The sequence below is a fragment of the Poecilia formosa genome, unplaced genomic scaffold (assembly GCF_000485575.1).
Source record: "Poecilia formosa unplaced genomic scaffold, Poecilia_formosa-5.1.2 Scaffold71, whole genome shotgun sequence".
NCBI lineage: Eukaryota > Metazoa > Chordata > Actinopteri > Cyprinodontiformes > Poeciliidae > Poecilia > Poecilia formosa.
Window position 1 is genome coordinate 617,266 of NW_006800010.1, and position 23,241 is coordinate 640,506.

The following is a 23,241-nucleotide window of genomic DNA, read 5'->3' on the forward strand; positions in this document are numbered from 1 at the left end:
ATATATATATATATATATATATATATATATATATACACACAATGAAACTGCTAAAATATGGTGTTGCCAGTCATTACGGCTAGATTAATACATCTGTATTTATATAAAAAGGAACAAAATTATATTGCTCAAGGCTGGGATCCATAAATTGCGAAGATATAGTGTCACCAGATAGAAGGCATATGGCCATGGTAGGACACTGCTCCTTGTAATTGAGCGGCAGAGCAAGCAGTCCATAAAGATGCCAAGACATAGTTAAATATTTATGTAGATGAATGGAGTAATAAATAAATGGTTCAATGAATAATGGCTCGATTAAAGCGATTGCAATAGATAAGTCATGTTTTATTCAGGACCTCTAACCCGTTTAGGATTTTTATTTTTTTTTTTTTAAATAAAAGAAGACGTAACTCTAATGAGTGGTTTGTTTAATTTGGGTGAGTTATTTTGACAGATCTACATTTTTAATGCATGCTTTTATAATCTCAATAAATTCACACACTTACTCAAAAAAAAACATAGCATCATTCTGTATTCTGTTGCATTATATCAGTAGTTGTTTCAGTCACTGCAAAATGTTGTAAAATCAGCAAAGAAATGTTGCAACAATTTTTTTGTTCATCTCTCTCAACCAAAAAAAAAAAAAAAAAAAAAACTCTTCCCTTTGTAGACAGATGAAAGTCGCACTGTGTTTCCTCCTGCTGAGGATATTGTATGTCCATGGACTCACACTGAGCTTGACCGAGATTACTGCGTTGGCATGCCCTCTACAGGCTAACTCTGGAACTGTGATCACAGGGAGTTTTAAAACATAATAATACAGTTTCCTAACATGAGTTGAGGTTACGATAAATAGAAGAAAAAAAAAACAAAAACAAAACATTTAGCTACTTTATTTCTAAATTTCTATATATATGCAGAGCAAACACTTAATCTGATCTGTATCATCTACAATTGAACCAACATCACCATTAAAATCAGAAACATTTAAGTTTTCAGATTTCTTTCTACAACACTTTTGCAGCTTGTCTGGATCACCTCAGGCCTTCGCCACAGGCCACTAGAATCCTCCCTTTTTGTCTTCCAGATTCTTCTCCTGTGACACTTTTGGTGAATAAAAATGCTGCATAGCGACAAATGCGGGACAATACATTAGTCTGTTTTTGCACAGTAAGGGCAAAAGAAAAGCTTTCAAAAAAAGATCTAAAGGGGAGGCAACAAAAAAAAAAATCAAACGTCAACAGCAAGGCGAGAGACAAAAATAAAAATAAAAAATCATGGAAAAATATTTACAGGAACATACTTAACGTTTGGTTTAGTTTGAAGGACGGGAGAGAGATGTGTTGATGATGATGAGGAGGAAAAGACAGGAGAGGTACACATGAATTATAGGTTTCAAAATGCTAGTAAGAGATTTGAAGCTGAAATCATAAATAATAAAGAGGATAAATGTTACATATCTTACTGCACTACATACAATTATATTTGTTAGTAGTAAACAGAGTTGAGCTCAAACTCACCTTAATTCAAATAACTCCAATAATCTCAGCAGTAAAATCATATTTAAATAAAATTACTTAAAATCCACAAACAATCGAACGGAGATACATTATGTATATGATAAACTTAGGGTCGAATTAGGAATATAAGTTCACTCACATGCAATTTATGTTGGAAGTTACAGGTTTTAAAACCACCACAGTGTGCTGTCGTAGCATTTTGACAATTTGAAGTCATTTAAATGGAAAACTAAAGGAAGTTCTGTAGTGGTCTTTTTTTGGGGGGGGCGTGGGGGGAGTATAGTAGCATAGTGCTGCCCCTTCCCAACCTGTTGCTGCCAACAATTGTAGCTTTTCTACTTCATGTAAGTTTTTTTTTTTTTTTCTACTTCATGTTTTTTTTTTTTCTGATTTTGCATTTCTCTACATAACATAGTGATGTGAAGCCATATCATCTTTACTCAAGGACATACTGTGAGAATCTCATATTGACCCATGACCCATCACTGCTATTAATCCAGAACGGTCACGCAGAGTCTTTGCAGATTTTTGTTTGTGTGTATTTATGTGGAGAGTTAAAAATATATACATGTATTAAATACATTTATCCATCCATCCATCCATCCATCTATTTTCTGTACACCCTTGTCTCTGGTGGAGTTGGGACGGGTGCTGGTTCTTATCTCCAGTGAAACATTTTGGGCGAGAGGCGGGGTACACCCTGGATAGGTCTTAAACACATTTAAACATTATATATTTAAATATATATATTAGGTTTTATTGTTATTTTTATTATTATTTATTATTTTTTTGTTCTTTTTACCTAGAAAGTGAGTGGAATCAATTAGTGAACTTGTTGCCAAAAAATCTACACTTACATGCCCCTTTATTTTTTGATCCACACTTGGAGACACTTTCAGCAGAGCTCCTGCAGAATATTAAAAACATGTGTGCTATATTTGCACAGAAGCCACCAAAACTGTCACAAAAACACATAAGCAAAGATGTAGTGACACATTCAGAGCCGCTCAAAGACCCATTATAGGAGAAATTAGGCAAACAGGAGATGATGAAAGGAGAGAAACGCAGCAGGATTTCATGATTTGTCTGCAAAAGCTGCATGATACTATGGTGCAAAAAAAAAAAAACACTATTGCAAGAACATTGCTTTTTGGGTTTCTTTTTTTGGGGGGGCGGAGGTGGGGTGTCTTTGTTTGGTTGTGTGTATTTGACTGGGCTTTGAAGACACTCCCTTCGCCTGTGCATCTTTATTACGGAGCAGCTGAATCCCTTCCTCAAGCTCTGTCCAGCAGACACCAGCTGCATTCACCGTCACAGACCTCTGTTGGCCTTTGAAGTCTGCTCCACTGCCCGGCCTCTGACCACGAAGACTCCGTGTATCACCGACCATCTCCACAAACAAAAGACAGAAACAATAAAGGACAAAACTACCTTATTACTATTTACATGGTTCCTAATGGAAAAGGAGAAGTTGTTTGATATTGTGAACAACAACAGAAAAAGAAAAAAAAAAAATCAAGTGATTTTGGGGTGTGATCGCTCTGGGGTGTCGGGCTGATTGACTGCATGGGCAAAGTTCCCAGGGTCTGCCTTTGTGTCCAACAGCTTTTCAAACAGCCCCAGGCTTGAGAGATTTTCGCCTCAGGCAGGAAAAAAAAAAGATAAATTACAATTACATTTTGCCAAATCAGAGTCTGGAAGGTTGGCCGAATATTCTAGAAAGGTGCAAAAGAGTGAAATGAGATAGCCTTTTATCACGTGCAATCAAAGGACAATGGCTTTGGCGACAATGTAGATGTCCCATGAATATGCAAAATGAGAGCCAGGGATTCCCCGCTGATGGCATTAGATAGGACACATTTTATTTGGTTTTTGGATTTTCATGTTTTGCACATTAGCATTGAGACCCACAATTTGAAGAGCTGGATTAAGGTTTCTTTGATGCCGCCTGAAATGTTCATGCTTAATAACAACGTTCTGCATGACCATGTCTCCCAGTAGGAATTGTTAAATAATGTATGGACTCACAATGCTGTGCAATTGAACACTTTCACATTTTGTGGCGGTGCAACCTTAAACTGTAAAATGTGTCTTATTGTGGTTTCTTTTAGTTGATCATTAAAAGTTGATCATTTAAAAACAATACATATATGTGAAATGGAAGGGGAATGAGAAATGGTGGTGTGTTTTTAATTCTCACCCTCCTAGAGTTTTTCCTTGACTACCATATTTTCACTGTAATTGAAGCTGGGATATGTTTCTAGCACCTTTGCATATGTTGAGGTTAATTAATTAATTTATTTTTTTAACAAATTCATTTTTGCAAAATAGCTTAAGCCCAGTCAAATGTGATACAAGAGTTTACTGTGAACATCAACTCTTTAGTGTAGCTGCAGGTTCTCCATTGCATATAGATCTGGACTTTTTGTAATTTTACCACATCTAAATCGTTCCATCAATGGTTCTATATGTTTAGGGTCATTTTCCTGCTGATAACTGAATCTCCGCCCCAGTTTCTAGTTTTTATAAAGCCTCTAACAGAATTTCTTCCAGGACATGTTGATTCCTCATGTTCCCCTTAAACTCTAACAAGTTCCACTGCCCTTGTTTATGAAAAGCATTCCCACACCATGATGCTGCCAAGTTAAACAATTGGGAAGATGTCAGGTTTTTTTCCACACATGCTGTTTGCATGTAGGTTAACATCTTAGTCTCCTCTGACCAGAGCAACTCTCTTTCCCATGTTCGCAATGTCATCTACTACATTACTTGTGAAAAACTGGCAAATTGGACTTCTGATCATTTTCTGTCAACAACAGCTTTTTCTCTTCCACTTTTCTACGTAGGTCTGAGTTTGCAGAGTGCGCAATTAACAACTGCACTGTCAATAAATGTCTCCCTCCTTGGTTGGAGATCACTGCAGCTCCTTCAGAGTTTGGCTGTTTCTCGGATTAATCCTATCTTTGGACATCCTGTCATCTTATGTGGACTGTCAAGTCTTGGTAGTTTACAGTTATGCCATGGTCTTCCCATTTTCAGTTGGTAGATTGTTGCACTGGATTTCAGTGAGGAATATCAGAATTTTGTAGTTTGATTTGTCCACTCAAATTCCAATACGTGACAGTCTGTGCTTTAAAGCGTCTAAAAAGAAAATGCAACAGTCAGATCGGTTTCCAGTTTAACAGTGCTGCTCTCACCAAGGCTAAACTAGTCCCCCAGTGCCGACAATGCCACTCCAGTGATAATTCAACTACATGGCTCAAAATATCCTCTTGTAGGAGGATATTTTGGGCCATCTTTTGGAACTGGACTGTGAATACAGAAGTGTCCAGTCAGCTTGAAGCCCCTGGATGAGTGCAGCAAAGAATGTGAAAGAGAAAACAACATGCCTCTCTCCTATTACCCACCTGTGCTTCCACAGCAGCAGGTTTTTCAGACAGCGTTTGCATCATCACCCCTTAGAAATTCCCCAGGTAACGTCGCCTCCATCAGAGGCTCCGCTGCATCCCAGACAGATGACACCGGCGGCCATGCAAACCCCTGGATGGCGCCTTGCTTCACGAGCGTTGTTAGCCTTAAAGCCCTTGCGCAAGCAACTCACAAATGCCTAATGGTCTTTATCATAAATATCAGTACTGCAAAGGTTATAGTTGGATGGATATGTCCCTGCGCTCCATTTAGCCGCATCGCAGACAGCTCTGACTGATGCTACTTTCAAATGTGTGGATGCACATTGATAGAGGAGGCTTAGAGCAAAATAACAAGTGGATTGCTCTTGGGGTAATCTTAATGCAGGTGAAATATCTGCTCTTGTTTAAAGGTTATCTCAATATAACTTCTGCATTGTTTTCTCAAATCTCAGCAACCTCCTCAGTTAAACTAATGGAAGACCTTGCCATTTTACAAGAGAGTAAAAGCAGCTGAGTGGGGAAAAAGGTTCTCCATCAAAATATAACCGTAACAACAGAAAAAAAGAAAAGAAAAAAAGAAACTGCAGCTTTCCCAAAGAAAGCCCATTTAAGTTTTGATTAATGGTTTACTTGCCTGAATTATAATCACATCATGATATCTATTGACCGTCATTGATTTGCTATTAGAGGACTAGTTTAACCTTGATTTATAGCAGTAGACTTGTCGAGTTCAAGGCCATAAAGGGATCATTGACAAGCAACAATGGGGTTTCCTAACATGCCCCTAAGGTCCCCTTCAGCAGCAGATCAATAAATGACCTCTATGGCTATTATTTACAAGCAAATGCATTTCAGCTTTTCTTGAAAATGATGTACAGTATCTGTCTGAGAACAAAATGAACACATTGCTCTTAACATTGGGCAAATAGAGTTTTGCAGATCCTGATGACAAAAACTAAAACAAAAACAAAAAAAAAAAAAAAAAACACAGGAAAAACCTCATACCCTAGAATATAGATGAAAACCAGACAACTGATATACACAATTTTACTACATTTATTTATACTTTAAGTGTTTATTCATAATTTTCTGTAACTATTTCAACTCTACTTTTTGAATGCTATCTTGGACTTATAGAAAACATATACAGGATTTGATGTAGAAGGTTTTTGAGGAAATTACAAACTGTGTTAAAGAGATGGAGGACTAAAAGACTGGAGATAAAAAATAGAGCTGCTGTTATGTAAAATCAAAATGACCTTTAACAGGTGTTTTTTTTTTTCTCTGTTGTTAATATTATTACACTTATTCTGCATCCATTTTGATATTTCATAAATACTATTTCACAAAGTATCATTCAACCCTTGAAAAAAATCATTTTACAACGGTAAAAGTACTATATAAAACACTAAATTAAAGAAAAAAACAACAACAACAAAAAAGATGATGACAACTTTGGGCACAACCCTTCTAACCCTGAAGAAGAGTAGTAAAATATCCAGAAGTTTGTTGATGCTTCAGAGAATGAGCAGCTTCTCAACAAAGGGACATTTCACCAAATACTGGTGAGGGGTGTGTGTGTGTGTGTGTGTGTGTGTAGGTGTGTGTTTATATTTGTGCCTGCATGTATAATTTGTGCATTGTATAATCAATTATATAAGCATGCAAATTCATAATTAAAAGTTCCATAATATTATGATTAAGGCTGATGAGAATTATATGAAAACATCCCACTGGACTGTGTTTAAATCATGGTTGATTAGAGAAAAACTCTACATCCAAAATCGCCACTTGGTTCGTTGAGTTATATTTGCATGTACGTTCTTTTTAGATATATGGTTAAGTTGCCTCCCATGAATGTAAATTAAACTTCTTGTCTGACCAAAAAAAAACAAAAAAAAAACAATAACAAATAAAATAGCTTTTCATACAAAAAATAAATAAATGGGGAGGGGGGATTGTTTCGTTTTTTCATATAATTTGCTGTACGGACACACACAAAAAATTATCATCTTTACCAAAGTTGTCCTTTGATAGCAGCTGAGATGTGTGCATAATGAGTTCATGCTGCATTATCCGTCAGTAGAGTGCACTTGCTTCGAAAAGCTACAGTGGCTCCACATTAAGAAGGACCTGAAGGGACAGAGAATCTCTCATCCAGTGACCTTTATTATGAACACAGCCCATGGGTCATTGGATGTGACACATATGTATTACGCTGATTAGGGGTGCAGCCCTGACCAGTGTCTGCAGGTGTCCAGCAGCATGAAACCGGCAGCCTCTCTCCATCCGAATTAAAAGTAAATGACGGAGGCTTGTGACCTTTTTAGTTAGGGAATAAAGCGGCGTCACTAAGACATCCGGCGAAGGTAAAAACACCTTTTCAACAAGGTGTTTCTTCCAAGCTAATGGTTAAAAAAACAAATGAAAATGCTGCTTATATTGTTCTACTTGACATGATATATCTTTACAACTTTAAGCTTTAGCTACAGTGCCTTGCAAGTATCCACGTTTTCACACTATTTTGCACATTTTTTAAAACATTAAAATCACAGTCTTCAATGTGTTTTATTGGGATTTAAATTAAACACTAGGCTGTGTGTAATTATACAGAGGAAGGAAAATTATGCATGGTTTTAAAACTTGCTTTTGTTTTTTTTTGTTGTTGTTTTTTGTTTTTTACAATTATCAATTTAAAGAGTGTGGCTTGTGTTTGTGTAGAACCCCTGTACTTTGATAACTCTAAAAACTGTGAAGTCTAACCAATTTCCCAACAGAGGGCAATTTATTCCTGGGGGGTGTTGGCTCAGGAGGTATGGATTAGTCCTGCAACCGATCAACACATGGACTCAAGTGGAAGAATCTGTTGACATTTATTTGTCATGAAATTCACAAATCTGTCCTTTAAGAAACAGTGGCGGGAAAGAAACCGTGGTTAAAACAGAACCATTAGAAGATCCAGTTTGCAGTCTGCTAAAAGCCATATAGGGGACACAATGAATATGATATGGTGAGCTAAGATGACATTTTAACAAGTTGACTGATAAAAAAAAGAAAAAAAAAACTGAGGGAAACTGATTATGTAGATGGAGTTAAATAGTACAATTCAATACAAAAAGAAGAGAAAACATTGATTAGGACACACCAAATGTTTAGGATTGCTATTTCTAAAAAAAATAATAAAATCGTGTCATTTCCCCTCAACTTTATAGTTACATTGTGTTCTGTATTTGGTCTATAACTTAAAATCTTAAAATCTAAAAAAAAACAATAGTGATTTATGTTGTTACGTGAAAAACTGTAGAAAACATCAATTAGCACTTTTGCAAGACACAGTAACTCAATATGTCCTTTACTAATCATAGAAGTGCAGAGAAATGACCAATAAATATTAACATTTCAGTCAGCCTCAAACAAACTCTTCACATCCCATGTGTAGATGATCCTGGCTGAGATTGCATGATTACCTTTTACAAGGGTGTTAGAGTATGCCGGTCAACAGAATCTATTTGGACAGGTGATGTGAGTGAGTAATTCATTATAAGGCTACAGAATCCCTTCCTCAGCAGTGCACAGTTTGAGTGCACTCTGTGAGACCCTGACGGGCCCCAGAGCCAGGGCCTGTCAAGCCAGTAGAAGCAGTGATGGAGAGGCCACACCACGGTGTACTGGAGTCCTGCTTTCACCCACGCATGTCACTTATGCTGCACATCCAGCAGCCTGTTCGGTCGCTGCAACCCAATCCAGATGTACTGAACATACATGTATGCAGGCATGCGTGAGTAGGTTGGTACATTCACATGTTCTTGTCAAAAGAGCATAGGCATCTGGGCCAAAAGAGAGTCAGTGGAGATTAAGACATTTCCTGCTACTCTCCTTGTCTGAATGTCTGTCGGTCTCTGGGGTTTATAATATTCCCATTACTGAAGGGAAATTTACTCAAATCCCTCATCCTTGACAGTCATTGACATGCAGTCACAGGGGACGCTGGGTTTTCCCTCAATGGGACGTTAATGAAAAGGCTGCCAGCTCCCCGAAGAAATACTATACTGCATAGTGCCGCACCAGATAATGGCCAAGGGAAACTAAAAAGTTAACTCAAATTTTCCATGAAGTCATTTCTACATGTCTCCCAATACAAAGGTATTTCCTGTATTTCATGATAACTTGAGATAATAGATCAGAAAGTCCGAAAAACATATATTGGCCAGAGCAAGTGCTCCCATTAACTCTGTTCTCTTTTTTATTTCCTCTCGTTGCAAGTCACGGCTGGAGCTGTTGGTCTCTTCCTGCTGAAAGTGAGTTTTCCTCTCCACTGTCGCCAAATGCTGGCTCAGGATGAGGGATTACTGGTAAGTCATGAACTTGATGCGATTAGTTTCTCTTCCTTTTAGAGAGTGTTTTACCAGTCACTAAAGCAAACTGAAACTTTGTATTATGTGGAATCAAAAATGTATCTATCATTAAATTTATATTGGTCGATCTCATTGTATTGTATTGGACTGATTCAGTTACACAGCAGTTGTACAGGACTGAATTGTAGCTGTTTTTCCTCAGTGTTTTGACATGGCATTTGTGCAACTTGGCGTCATACACGTACGCTGATATAAAAGCTCAAAACTCACACTTCAAAAATACACGACTATCCCGATTTTAAGAGCTAATAAAGTTGGTCTAAACAAACAGATGATTCCAGACAATTTTGAATGAGTTTTCCTGTTGTTGTACAACAACGTAAGCATCCACATCCATTTTAAGCTATTGATAAACAACATCAAAATTGAAATATACAAACTATACTATACAAACACGGTAAACACAATTCCATTTTATTATAAATCAAATCTCACTGTGCTGATTGAACCAAAAGCAGAAGCCTAAAATTCACTTACTGGCACAGTGATGTTTCCATTTTCTCATGGAGAAGTGTGTGTGTGTGTGTGTGTGTGTGTGTGTGTGTGTGTGTGTGTGTGTGTGTGCGTGTGTGTGTGTGTGGGGGTGTGTGTGTGTGTGTGTGAGAGAGAAAAAAAGAAAGTTTTTTTTTTTTTTTTCCAACCACCCTCAGTGAATAAAGATGCACTGGATTATTATAAAACTAAATCAATAGTGTGTGGCACTGCTGCGTCTTTATTGCTTGTCTGGGGAGCATTCAGTCTTAAAAAACTCACCATATTACGGCACGGGATTTGTTAGCTTCACAGTTTGGGTTATTAGATTTTAAAAACAAAATCAAGTCTCTGGATAGCAATTCTGTTTATTTAGAGATACATAAGTCCACAATAGTGATTCATGAAATAATGAGATTGTAAGTGTAGGCACGTTATTGGTTTCCTTAATACTTAGATTTACGTGGAAACAAACAGAAGTTATGCATGTTCTGTAGCTCCACAGATAAGCAAAAACCAAAACAAAAACAAACAAAAAAATAGGTCTAACAATTTAGATCAAACAAACCTCGATGAATGACTATAGCATGATGCACTGATGTGCGTTTGAGTGTGTGGTTATGGAGGGAAATATCGTAATGTGCGTATTCACGAGCGTTGTCAGCCTGAAAATCAGTTTGGGCTGTCAGTTTGGGACTCTCTGTCGGAGCACTGGTCCCGGTATTTCGATCTGCTTGGAAAAGCTTCCACATCATTAAATTATATTGCACTGGAAAGGTCACAATGTCTCACTGAGAAAGTTCGGCTAATTTTTCTTGCTTCCTCCGTACAGAACACTGTGTTCCACAAACACTTTCTCCGAATGAAACTAAGAGCCCGCCAAACTTTTTTAAATCTTTTTTTTGAGATTATTCAAGACATATGTCTTTCTGAAGAAAACGACTTGACATTCTGGATAATTCAAATATTTAGTTGGTTCATTTCCATTACTTATGATTTAAAGTGTGAAAAAACTTGCTTAGTAAAAACTGACATCAAAGAAAAGATGCTAAGGTTTAGAGAGACACATTTTGGATTAAAAATCCTAGTTTTTTTTATGAAAACAGACCTACTTTTGTGTGAAAAAGTTAGGACACCTTGTGTTACCCCATTTTGCTGACATAGCGTAAGTAGAATACGTCTTCTACCTACTAACCATTGACATCAGTCTGAGGAAAGTTTGGTTGGTGATAAAGATCCTCTGAAATGAGTTTGAAGGATTTTACAGAAATGTCCTGTTAGTAGCTTTAAGATTTTCTTCTCTTGTGATAAACTTACCCACTTTCCCCACCAGACACATTCTGCTTCAGCTGTGAGACTGCCAACATTCTCAGAGTGCTGTCTTCGAACCCTTATTTATATTTCGCCGTGGTGGATATTGCTCCAGATATTTGTACAGCTACATACTGATGTAGTTGCATAAGTTAACCGTCTATCATCAAAATATCATTAGCCGTAATTGAAACTCCGTGCAGATCTCTGCCCTCTAGGTGTTAGAGCCGTCAAAGCTGGTTATGTAAAGGACGAGATGACAGTGGATGATGTTTGTGTGTGTCTTTTTTTTTTTTTTTTTTTTTTTTGCCTATGTGTGAAAGGTGAGTGTTGCTGCTAGCTTGGACAGTTCGCAGCCCAGCGGGGACATCGACACTCCGGCTGGGTAGGTAATGACATCAGATGCCGCGCTTGACAACAACAGGTGCCTTGGCACTGCCACCTTCTTCTGCCACGCTGTGTCAATGACATCAACACCGACCCACTGGTTAATTATAGATCAGCAATCCTCCTGCATCTTCGCTGCCCGGCAATGACAGGCGCATGACGGGATGGGGGCGATGTTCTGTGCAAGTGGGATGACAGATTTGGTAAGGAATATTAACAAGATTAAGATGTTTTTTTTTCTTTTTTTTTTTTTTTTTCTTTTTACACTTTTTCCAACATCCTGCATGCATGGAAATTAACTATGCACATGTGTGGACTGGACTGAATGAAGACTTTGTCCCTGGCTTATCACAACACAACAAAAACTGATTGCATAATCTTACTTTTTGCACTTTGTGAATAAAAATATATTCCCCTCACGAGAGACAGAGAAATTTTGTTGTCAGTTGCCTCGCATGTTTTCGAAGCCCCTGTCACTAATTCAGTGGAAGCGCTCGGCTCCGGGGTGGAGATTGGGAGCAGATTTAGGTGCAGCATTTGGATGACCATATGGAACTCTTTGTGGCGCCAAGAGACCATGCAGCTTGGAAACCTGATCACCATCTCCCCGGTGACAGCTGGAGCCTTTACACCATCAGAGCATTTGTAGACTTCTAATTTGTCATAACCACCTCCTGTGGCAAGGAAATATGCTGTAAAATTAGGTAGGCAAAGTTTGGAATTTCTAGAATTGCGGGGGGAAAGATTTCAGGAGCGGGGCCAAGGCGAAAAGACGGATGAGGAAGAGGCAGTGAATGCTTGTTAGTCTGTGCTTGAGAGCATTAGAGAATCTTGTCTTAAGCTTCCATAGTTTAGTCCACCTTGTTCACAGACACAGACGTTCTGGTTTACAGTTAAAGGGTTTTGTTTCAAAGTTTCTTCAATATGTATTTAGTTTGTAAAATATTTGCATAGCTCTTTTATAAGTTCTGCATTTCATGAAGGTATGGGAGGTGATGTCACTGCGTCCATTTTGTGAAACTGTGAATGGCAGCTTTCAAGTCTTGTAGATGATCTTCAGTTAGATTTACATCTGGACTTTGTCGTGTCTCATTGTTGAGATGATGCCTTCGGAGTGATATTCATTAATTTTCCTCCACAGATTGAAGTTGTAATGCACCATGACAAAACCAGGAACAAGTTGCTAGAGCAGAAACCGATGAAAGATGTACAAATTGTACATTTCTAAGAAAATAGAGATTGCTGTTTCTTTTTTTTTTTTTTTTTGCTGTGTGTGCTAGTTGAAGTCATGAAGAAATCAACCCCTAATTTAAATAGCAGTTTGTATAGTTTTGAAATTGTAAATTTTATGTTTGAATTCAGCCTGTTTACAGAGTAAATCTGAGCCATTTTGATGGTTGAGGAAAAACTCACACCTGATTAACATACCAGGTCCAATGGTAAGTGGTAAACTGCCAGTTCTTGTGCACGAGTGTGGGACAAGTGTGCTGATATTCAAATTGAATAATGTCTTTCATTTATTTTTTACTTCTACCTGTTTGACATCATTAGAAAGCTTGGAATCCACACCACTACTAACTGTTCTGTCCACAGATCCCCTTACTTGAGCTCAGCAGCAGCGTCTTAGTAGGTTTTGCAGTTGTTCTCTGTGAGATCTTCAAAGCCTAGGATGTTGTTTTATAACCTGACCTGACCTACTTTGCATTTCTCCACAACTTTCTCTGCACCCATCTGCCATGTTGCTTGGTCTTCGTTATACTGCTTGCTTACTAATGTTCTGTAACAAATATCTGAGGCCTCCACAAACCAGCTCTATTTATAGTGAGACACTTAATTAGGTGATTTCTGCAGGCAATTGCTTGAACTGGATTTTAATTGGAAGCGTTAAGACTGAAAGGGGCTGGATATAAATCCACACACCATTTTTCAGATCTTAATTTGTTAAAATCTTTAAGGACCATGTGTTCTTTTCAATTTACTTAAAGATAATGCACTACATACAAAAACAAAAGTTAGTAATTTTTGTGCAACACAATTTGAAAAGATTCTTTGAGGTATATAAGCTTTTATAACTCAATGAGAACATTTCATGTACATCTTCACCCAGTGCTTGTCAGTCAAACAAGCACTACATCTCTTCCTGTATTCCCTAAAGATACCTGCTTGTTGTGGTTGCTTTTCGGTAAATATACCCCATACATATTTCATGAAATTGTACTTTTTTTTTTTTTCTCAACTTACCTTCTTGTCTTTAAGCCATTTGTCTGAACCAACCGTGTACCTTATGCTCATTGAGCAGAAAATACTCCCCTCCGCCCACTCCCCTATCTCTGGTGTATTAAGTGTTTTCTGCCTGAAGGCACAATGCTCTTGTCATTGTTGTATACTCTGGGCCTTGTTGTGCTGTGATGTAATTGTTTTCTTTGGAGACCCTTGACAGCAGCAAACTGAAAACAAAGAGCGGTTTCGAGATCGGCGCGGCTCCGAAACCTTTTTAGACTCACAGTGAGGATTTGTAAATTGCGACTGCTCAGCTAACAAATAAAGGTGGGCCAGCAAATACAAGATGCAATAATTGCTTGAATACAACTCCGTTATCAGAAATCAACTGGGTGCTGCTGTGGGTTTGTATCGCCGGCAGCAAACCGAGAGACCTGAATGCTCATTGCACTTAAAGGAGCTCTGGGAAAGGCTTGTAATGCAGCATTTTCTAGTGGGAAATAGACCTTAGTGTATTTTTGTGGCTTGGTGGTAATGCGCTCTAATGCTGATGGTTGACTCACTGCATGCGGTCTCAACAATTCTCTGATGGGCCTTCCCTAAAGCACAGACTGAATTAAGTGGATATGGCTGCTGGATTTTTAAAGTGTGTCACAGGGCAAAGACTGCTGGTCCGCCGTGACATTAGGTGGTTGTTAACTGTTCTTTAGTGGATTTCAGCAGACACTGGCATGTGTCTGAATGGGCACATAAAATCCAGTTTGCCCGACAGTGAACACATGAGGGACAGATTCTATTTCCCAGAGAACAGCAGAGAGAAGAAATAGCAAACACAAGATTTAGTTTTGGAGACAATCAAAAGGAACCCAGTGCCTCAAGGATAAAACAAAATCCACTGGTTTCAATTTGATTTGGCATGTGTGTGATAGAAACTGCAATGAAACCAATGCACATCTGCAAAGTATTTTTTATTTTTTTCCCCAACATGAGACAACTGTTTTTGTAGCAGCACAATCTATTTTTCTCTTCCACAACAAACCTAATGAAGATACAAAGATTTGAAGATCATACCGTTGAGTAAAAAAATGAAAATAAAACACTATGCAAAAGGTGAAAAGATGCTTGCGATCAAGGTGGACTACAAACATGAATCAGTTACACAAGTTATGTCAAGAAAAATGGTCCAGAATTCCAGTGAACCACAGTGAAAAGTTTGAGGAAGGACACCCAGAAGCACGGAAAAAGATTCTCTTCTTATGGGGGGAAAATAAAAAAAAATAGACCAGAGAAAATAAATGGCAACAATACAATTCAAGACAACTGCTTTCAAGACACATATTTACCTCAATAACTCTCCTTTAATTTCAACGTCATTATTTTTTACCACTAGAAATATCAACAAACAGCTAAATGTATATTTATTTTATGCAGCGGCTGACTACAGTTTTCTATCAGCCAGCTGACCTGCAGTGTACTGCAGCAGGTGGGGTAAGGGCATTATTACTGCATCACTCCAGCTATTGCAGGACTTTTGCTGACATCATTTAAGCCATAGGAATCGTGTGATGATTTTGAAACCTTCACATTTTGTAAAATGCTTACTAAAGAAATAACAAAAGCGTTACATGACAGATGGTGAGGAAATGTGGAAAAGCTGTGTTTAAAGTCTGATTAGGGTTTTTTTTTTTTTTTACAAACAATTAATTATCGTAGCACCTCTAAGTCTAAATGAAGCTGGGTGCTTTCCCTATAACTGTTGTGGTGACCAGTTTTTATTTCTTTTTTCCTTGTTCCATCTGAGCACAGAAATAGCATTGAAAAGGGTTAACCTTAGAAATGCTCAGGCAAAGTGGACTGTAACACAGATATGTAGTTTTGCAGAGTGAGAGAGAAGGCTATGGATTTTAATCCATCAGTCGATAAAGGTCAGTGTTCAAAAAGGCTTTATTCCTCAGCTCCACATCAAAGTGTAAATCCGCTGATTGCAGGCCCTCAATGGGGAGACAACAAGGCTCCATTTGTGGTCTGTTTCTATGGCTCAGTGTGTGTAAGGCTCCGCGTGCGCAGACCCATAATACAGGGGGTTTCTATCAGGGGCCCCCTAGATCAATGGGCCGCGTGACCTTTGCATTGTGCTGCCGGCTTGGCCCGTGATGTCATGCCATCTATCCGGTGGCTCCACTTAAAGGGGTGAAAGAAAAGCAAAGCAAAGTCCCACACCTTCCACCCACTGAGTTGCAGAAAAGATAGCATGAAAGGCATCATCTGCAAATGTATCCACCTGAAACCGGATTTATTCCCCTTAAACCACCTCGACAGATTTCGGTGCCTCTCTGAGAACTCGGTAGACGCTCAGACTGAGTCTGACTGCGACACTGGCGGCTCCAGGTTATGGCTCGGTCACTGCTTGAATGCATGTTTGTTAATGTTAACAAAAGTCCTGCGTGCCGATTCAGATAGTCCCATCACTTCTGGAGTGTTGTTCAGCATTGATCTATGGCTACTGAAATTAAACATGGTGGAGCAGAGACTCTGTGCCAAGAGAAAAGAGAAGCCCTCTCATTGTTCCCGAGTGAAAGGTCCTCTTTGTAGCGAGGAGAGACGATGGCAGCTGGTAGGTTCTTCCCTCTATAGAAGATAGAGCACTTTCACAGAGTTGTGGAGTACATTTGAATGGAAATCTAAAGAGGTAGGCGTGAACCATTTGTTTTGCCGTGTTTGTGTTTGCTGTCAACATGTCTGTCTCTGTTGTGGGGCGGCCCCTTTTTACTACACAAAGTGACTAAACCCCCACAATCTCCGCATCCCTGCCCCGCCCTCCTCCCCCTAAAAACCAAGACACATTCAAGGGGAAGGAAGAGTTACCCCCAAAAGAGAGTGGAGGAGCCATCTTTGTCATGATGACAGATGTTGTAATTGCCAACTGATGGATCGCTTGTCAAGGGTGTCATTAGGACTTTGGTGGCCAAGCGCAATGGAAGAAGAAAAGGGGTTAAAAAGAACAAGTGGGAAAAGACAGAGCTGGCTCAGGCGGGAATGGATGGCAGATCAGGTCACATATATTAGCCCTTTGACTAATAATGTGATTGGCCACGCATTAGAGGAGACACCATCAAGAATAAAAGGGGTTCTGCCGCTGCCTCCTTGTGATGGCATGAAAAGTCTAAAAGATGGGGCGTCTTAACAAAACAAACCCTCTGTGGTGTCCCTTAAAGCCCCATCTCGCACTCCGGCATTGTGTTTCAAGAGATGGACTTTGTGTGACAAATGTTGTCCACATGTAGATTCTCCCACAAGTGCTTTCCGCCCCCTCCCCAATTCTGCAAGTGGATTCAGAAAAAAATATTTAAAAATGTACCCCATAAAGGGGAAAGAGCCAACGGGATCTCTAAGGAGACTGTCATGAGGCACATTCAGTGTCATTTACCAAAGTGAAGTGTTACTCAGGACCAAAGTGAATTGTCAGTTTGTTTATTCTTGCCATTTGATTGTGCAAGACACCCTCCACCACCACACACATGCACACCCACGCACACATACGTATGCACACACCAAAAGCTCCCCAGAGGTCAATTAGGACAGACAAGGGGCTTTCAAACAAAGGGTGCTAGTGGCCCAGAGCAGCCAAGGGAGTGACATAATTAACAGTTATAAAGTACTTTGCTCTGTTAATTTAATTAGTTAATCCTTTTATCAGTGATGCTTTGTGGAAGTGACTCATTACGGGGCTCCTCTTCCGCTGTCGGGGCTGAACGCTTGGTAATGGAGCTTTGCAAGTGATCAGATCTGCGAATGGCCTCGGTGGCACACACAGAGGGCCCAGAGCTGTGGATTTTATTTGGAACGTCCTATGTTGATTTTCTACACCAGCCTGCAGTCATGGCGGGGTGTGCAGTGGTTTGTAGCATTCATGGCAGCTGGATGTTTTTTCCACATTTAGGCACTTTGCAACCATAAACTTTGATATATTTTAATGTTTGTTTGTTTTTCATGTGGATTTACACCAACACAAAGTGGTACAGCATTATGAAATGGAATTATAATGAGATACATTTCAAATATTTTTTTGACAAATTTTCCAGAAGCTCTGGCACATGTTCACATAAGAGACGACCTGGGTGTGATTTAATGTAAGCGTGCATACACTGTTCTGTGATGGAGAATATCAGATTCATGCAATACATTAGATTGATGACTTATAAAGTTGAGGAGAGGTTTGAAGCAAGGTTATGCTCTAAAATAAAATCAAAAGCTTTGAATATTTCACATGGCCAAAAATTTAAAGTGCATGGAAGAACTGCAACATCCTACAAAAACATGGTCATCCAACTAGACTGACAATTCAGGAAATTAGAGGCTCAAAGAGAAAAGAAACCATAAGGAAAGCCAACGGTAATTCCAGAGCAGCTGTTGCGATCCATCCATTGGAAAATCTGAGGACAAGACAACTATTAGTGGTCCACTTCACAAATCAGATCTTCTTGGCAAAAAGAATAACTGTTGATAGAAAGCCAACTGAAGTCAATGGTGACCCATGACGCAAACTACATAGAAGATCTGGAAAAGATTTGATTACGTGAGACAAAGAGAAAGGCTTTTGCCTACAAGTTAAAACCTACATGTGGTGAAAATGCATCACACCCCAAAACGAACTACGGCGATGGCAGCACTGTACTGGGATGCCGTTCTTTAGCAGGGACAGGCAATCTGGTCAGAGTTGATGGGAAGATGTGGGTAACCTCATAACTTGTATGCCTATGGAAAGTTGATGGAGAGATACTGCAGTTGCAGCAAAATATTGTTTGCATATATCAACACAGGGGTTTGAGAACACTTACCAGACATTTAAGAATTTTGGTTGTAAAAAAAAAATGCTTAAATTGTAGCTTTTTTCTTCCTTTCCTAATGGATAGCACTGTATCCAAGTCTATCGCATAAAATCCCAATAATTTTGCACCTGAAATGAGGTGAGATTCCTGTGCATTATTAGATATTAGATACTTGAAATCAAACGAATGTTACGCCTTCATGTCCTTCTTTGAACACTCCCCAAAAAAGCATATCTGTATTTGCACTCTTGAAATTATTCAAATGAGCAGAACTTGTTGCTACGTGTATTTTACACTGCCACTTGAAGTGTTAACAATAACGTGCATGTAATTCTGTGTGATGTCACCTCCTTTCAGGTGCAGCACCTTTGAACATCAAATCTTTTTTTTTTTTGAAAAATGTCTAACTAATCAGCTCTGCTGCCCCCTGTCAGGCGGTTGAACCTGCCGTCCTTGGATCAGGTAAAGCTACAAGACACCCTCCAGCCCTTCCCCTGGCAGCACTTTACACAGCCGTTTAACTCACCCCCAGGGATAACACTGCGAGGCAACTTTAAAATTTACCTCCAAATATTCACAGAGGAAAAAAAAAAAAAAAAGAATCATCATCCAGCTCTGTGTGTGCCGTCACCCCCCATTCTGTATTAAAGTGGAACACAATGTCCCGCTGATTGCTACAAGCCTCACAGTCACAGCATAAAACCATTACTGATGCGCGTTCTGGGTTGCAGGTAGAATTTTGTGCCACTGCATGTAAATATTCTGCCACACAGTTTGTGTAACACCTTCACATTCACGATGGGGCATTCTGTTGATAAAACATGAGCAGCGAATGTGGCGTGTCTGTGCCGCACGACGGAACATTAAGCAGCGACTCCTTCTTCCTGAAGCACATTTGTCACACCTTGGGTAATCATAAGAAGACCCGGCTGTAATAACTCAAGAACATTGCAGTTGTTGTCAAGTTTGCCTAACCAAGGCAGTGACTGACGGATGACAAAAGAACAGAACCCAAAACGATAGTCCTCGTCTGACCAGATGGCTGATTGTTTGCTTGTGAGAGAAGAAAAATGCGTGTCACTGATTGCAATCATCCTCAGCCATCACGGCCTCATTAGGCAGCATTTGGAAATCGTGACAGTGTGGGCACAAAACCCTTATTGGTTACCATCTTAATGTGGCTCCGGACCGACACGTCTTCCCAAACATGTCAAGAGGAAGTCCGAAGGCATGTTGTACCGACTTCAAATTAGCCTCCAGTTAATTAGGTGCACCTGCTTGAGCTTGCCCTGCAGCACTTCTTCTTCTGCTCAACAAAACCGATCAGCGTACTGATCGTCGGTGTTGGTGTGCAATTTACCTCAAGTACAGAAAATAAATACTCGGATCACAAGCCTTCCAAATGTTCCATAAAAGCTTCGGTGTCTAAATGCATTAAGTTGTTTTTACCTCTAAAACATACAAAAGAAAAGTTTGTAAATTATTAAATGTAAAAATGTCAGACCATGCTATTTCATTGTTCAAGCTCTTAATGAGGAGGAGACCCTTAATGCATTTAATCAAATGCTGTTATCAAGTGTTTGATTTTTGACGTTGTCACGCTCTACTCTAGTGGTTTCGTTTGCATTTGGCGATATTCTCAATTGCATAGTGCTGTTGACGAAAAGGTGAAGTGTTAATCCAATATATTTAATTGGAAGTTATACACGTACACACAGAGCTGTGAAGAAGTATTTGCTCTCTTGCAGATGTGTTCCATTTTTGTTTTATTGCAACACATCAACATCTTCAGAAGTTTAAAATCAGACAAAAATACCCAGAGTGAAAGAAAAAGCCCAATTTCATTGATAAAGGGAAGGAATCCATATAAGCAATTCAGACCCTTCGTGCAAAAAGTAATTACCCCCTTAACCGAATAACTGTCTGTGTTCCTTTTACACCAGCAACTAGTATGTCAAGTATCTGTGATCATTTTTATTGAGCCTATAACATTTCTGTGGTTTATTTAAGCCACAGACCTTGTCTAGACCACTTCAAAACAAACAAATAAACAAAAAAAAAAAAAACACAAAGCAACTCAAAACAATCATCAATGGAATTGTGTCCTTTTTCTGAAATGATATCCTAGTTTTACACCTGATGTAACAGAAAGCACAGCTTCTGAAAAGGTCCATATTTATCTCATGTGTTCTGAGAATGTTTGCTCAAAAATGTGTTTTTGCTCTTTTGTGCTGGGCATTTGCATTATGTTTGGCCAGCAGTGGTTTTCACTTTTGACAGCTGTCTGTCTGTCTCCTTCTAGTCATAAGCCTTTACCTTGACCAAGTCAAGTTAAAATTTTCTCGTGTTTTAGATGTTGTCCTGGTTGACCTCCCGGAAGTGTCATCAATACACATTCGAATTTATGTTGGTAGGTCAAACACTTCTTGGACAGTTTACCATTGTTTCATGCCTCATGCGGCTTCCACTTGTTGTCATTGGAGTCCTTAAGCCTTAAAAACGGCTATGTAACCCTTTCCATGCTGATAAATGTCATTGACATCTTGAAAATCTGTTCTTTAAAGGGTCATAATGTGTTGGTTTTTGAGCTGCTTAGCTTATTCCATTTTGTTTGACAGTTTTTTTTTTTTTTAACAAAACTGTTATGTTTGAGTAAACAAAATGTGAATAAGGTTTGTTAGACTTCAAAAGTTTTCTTCAAGAATCTTGTCTCGTCTCATTCCTAAGAAGTCAATGCTGACTATTAGCTTGTCTGCAGTTTGTAGATAATCAGATGCAGACTTCATAGAAGTGATCTGAGTCTATTTGCTTCTTTCTCAATGTGTCCCTACTTAAATCTTATTTTTGCCAACATAATATTTGTTGTGCATGTACTTAAGCCATAGCATATCAGTTTCCAATTTGTTGGTGGATTAACATTTGAATGAAAAAGGATGACAAGTAATCATATTAGTTCTCAAATCTCAGATATGAGGAATTATAACTCCTCAGCTATTCAAATTCACTTCAGCGGGTGGATTTTATTTAATGATTTTTCAAAAACTGTGTTTTCTTACAGAAAAGAGTAACTTGATGAATGAAAATGATTTTCTATCATGTGTTTTCAAAGCTGGTGAGAAAGCTAGGTACAAATTAGCACAAGGTGGTCTGTTTGAAGCTAAAAAAAAAAGTACAACACAGAAAAGAAGTAATATAACTACTCCACCAAAAACATATATAATTAATATCCATCTATAAACCTGAACATTTAGGACTTTAAAACATTTCTACCACACCATTAACATCAAAATATATTAAAGAAGTCCAGCACATGGACAAACTGACTTTATTGTAGATTTAATCTACTGCATGCATACATAATAAATGATAATGTAGTGCTATAACCAACTCAACTATAGGCTATACCATCAACTTTATGACTCCCCCCATCAATGAGAAAATGCCTTCTTTATGATTTCTGGCAGTCTTTGATTGGGGATTTGTGCCCAAATGAAAATGCATTTGAAATGAGCAGCCCTCTGTGGTTCCCACAGTGTGCAAAGATGGCATACAGCAATAATCTTAAAAAAATGTAATTAAACACAGATAAGATTAATACAATCAGGGAGAGATGATTGAAAGATGCTGTTGTTGTGTAGGAGGGTGGTCAGGCCCCGGGGCCCCGAGGCCCCCCAAAAAAAACGGGTAAAAACGAGGCGACGAGCTGCGGGGAGGGAGGGAGGAGGCCTTCGCGCTGGGATTAGCTCGGCCAGGTGGGGGAGCTTCGTGGTTGGAGCATTTAAATTAGCGGTGAGATGACAACCCCCATTAGGAGGGATTAAAGGCCTGCTGGCAGGCAGAAATGCACTGGCACTGGCAGGGGCATCCGTCACGGAAAACCCAAGGCAATGTGGCACAAGTCAGTCACTCGACAGCTGCTGTGGCCCTCATTACAATCACACTTGACAATGTAAAGTAATCTAGTTGTATTTAAATTGCTTTTTGATCAAAGCACAGGAGGGTATTTTTTTATTTATTTTTTTTTGCAATTACAGATGTAACATCACGTCATAGTTTCACCTTAAGCTTAGGTCTGGCTGTCTATTGATTTGTTTAAAACTCTAGACGCCAAGCCACGCGGCGTCCCTTCATGTTGACTCAAACGAACAAGACCCGAGTTGAAAGGTGAGATCGTAGACAAGTTCAATCGCCATGGAAGTCCCTGCAGAGAACCTGTCTGTTGGTGAAAATATGCTGCGAGAGTAATCACTGGCTCACAATGCCGCTCTTTGTTTCAGACGCATTCTCCAGTTATGGAGGCAAAAATGAAAACAAAGCCATAACCAGCAATCCGATTAAGCCAATCTCTTTTTGGGTCTTGATTAACATACATTTACATGAGAATAGCCCACCACGATCAAACGGTGGTAGGTGAGTGTGGCACCCTACGCGGCGTTATGGCCCCACACAGGAGCGGCATACTCCTCTGCTCGCCTGCATCTGTGCAGACTGTTTGGCCTGCAACCGTCATCGTAAATGTGTCATTTCTCCCGCGGCAGCTTACAAACATGAAGTTTTAAAGCTCACCACCCGCTGCCCTTGGAGCTGGGATCAGGGCGTGATGAGAGGATCGTATCTCTATGCAAACTAACGATGACAACTTCCAGCTAGACATGAAAACAGCTGAGGGGAAAAAAAC

The 23,241-nt window shown here is 39.2% G+C and overlaps 2 long non-coding RNA genes across 4 annotated transcripts in view; one reads left to right on the forward strand and one right to left on the reverse strand.

Annotated features, from left to right (window-relative positions):
* Positions 1-8,077: 8,077 nt before the first annotated feature.
* LOC107836632 (uncharacterized) lies at positions 8,078-22,754 on the forward strand. 2 transcript variants are annotated; one of them, XR_001662574.1, is made up of 4 exons: positions 8,078-9,282; positions 11,451-11,512; positions 11,626-11,717; positions 22,668-22,754. It is a non-coding gene; the product is annotated as an uncharacterized LOC107836632 (long non-coding RNA). The 2 variants fall into 2 exon arrangements; XR_001662573.1 differs by lacking the exon at positions 22,668-22,754 and adding an exon at positions 12,656-15,358 and having other exon boundaries at positions 8,082-9,282.
* The window catches only part of LOC103140425 (uncharacterized), a 31,780-nt gene continuing 25,017 nt past the window's right edge, over positions 16,479-23,241 (reverse strand). For both annotated transcript variants that reach the window (XR_001662578.1, XR_001662577.1), the window contains 2 exons: positions 18,354-23,225; positions 16,479-18,167 (listed from right to left, as the gene is read on the reverse strand). This is a non-coding gene — a long non-coding RNA (uncharacterized LOC103140425). The remainder of the gene's footprint in view (positions 18,168-18,353; positions 23,226-23,241) is intronic.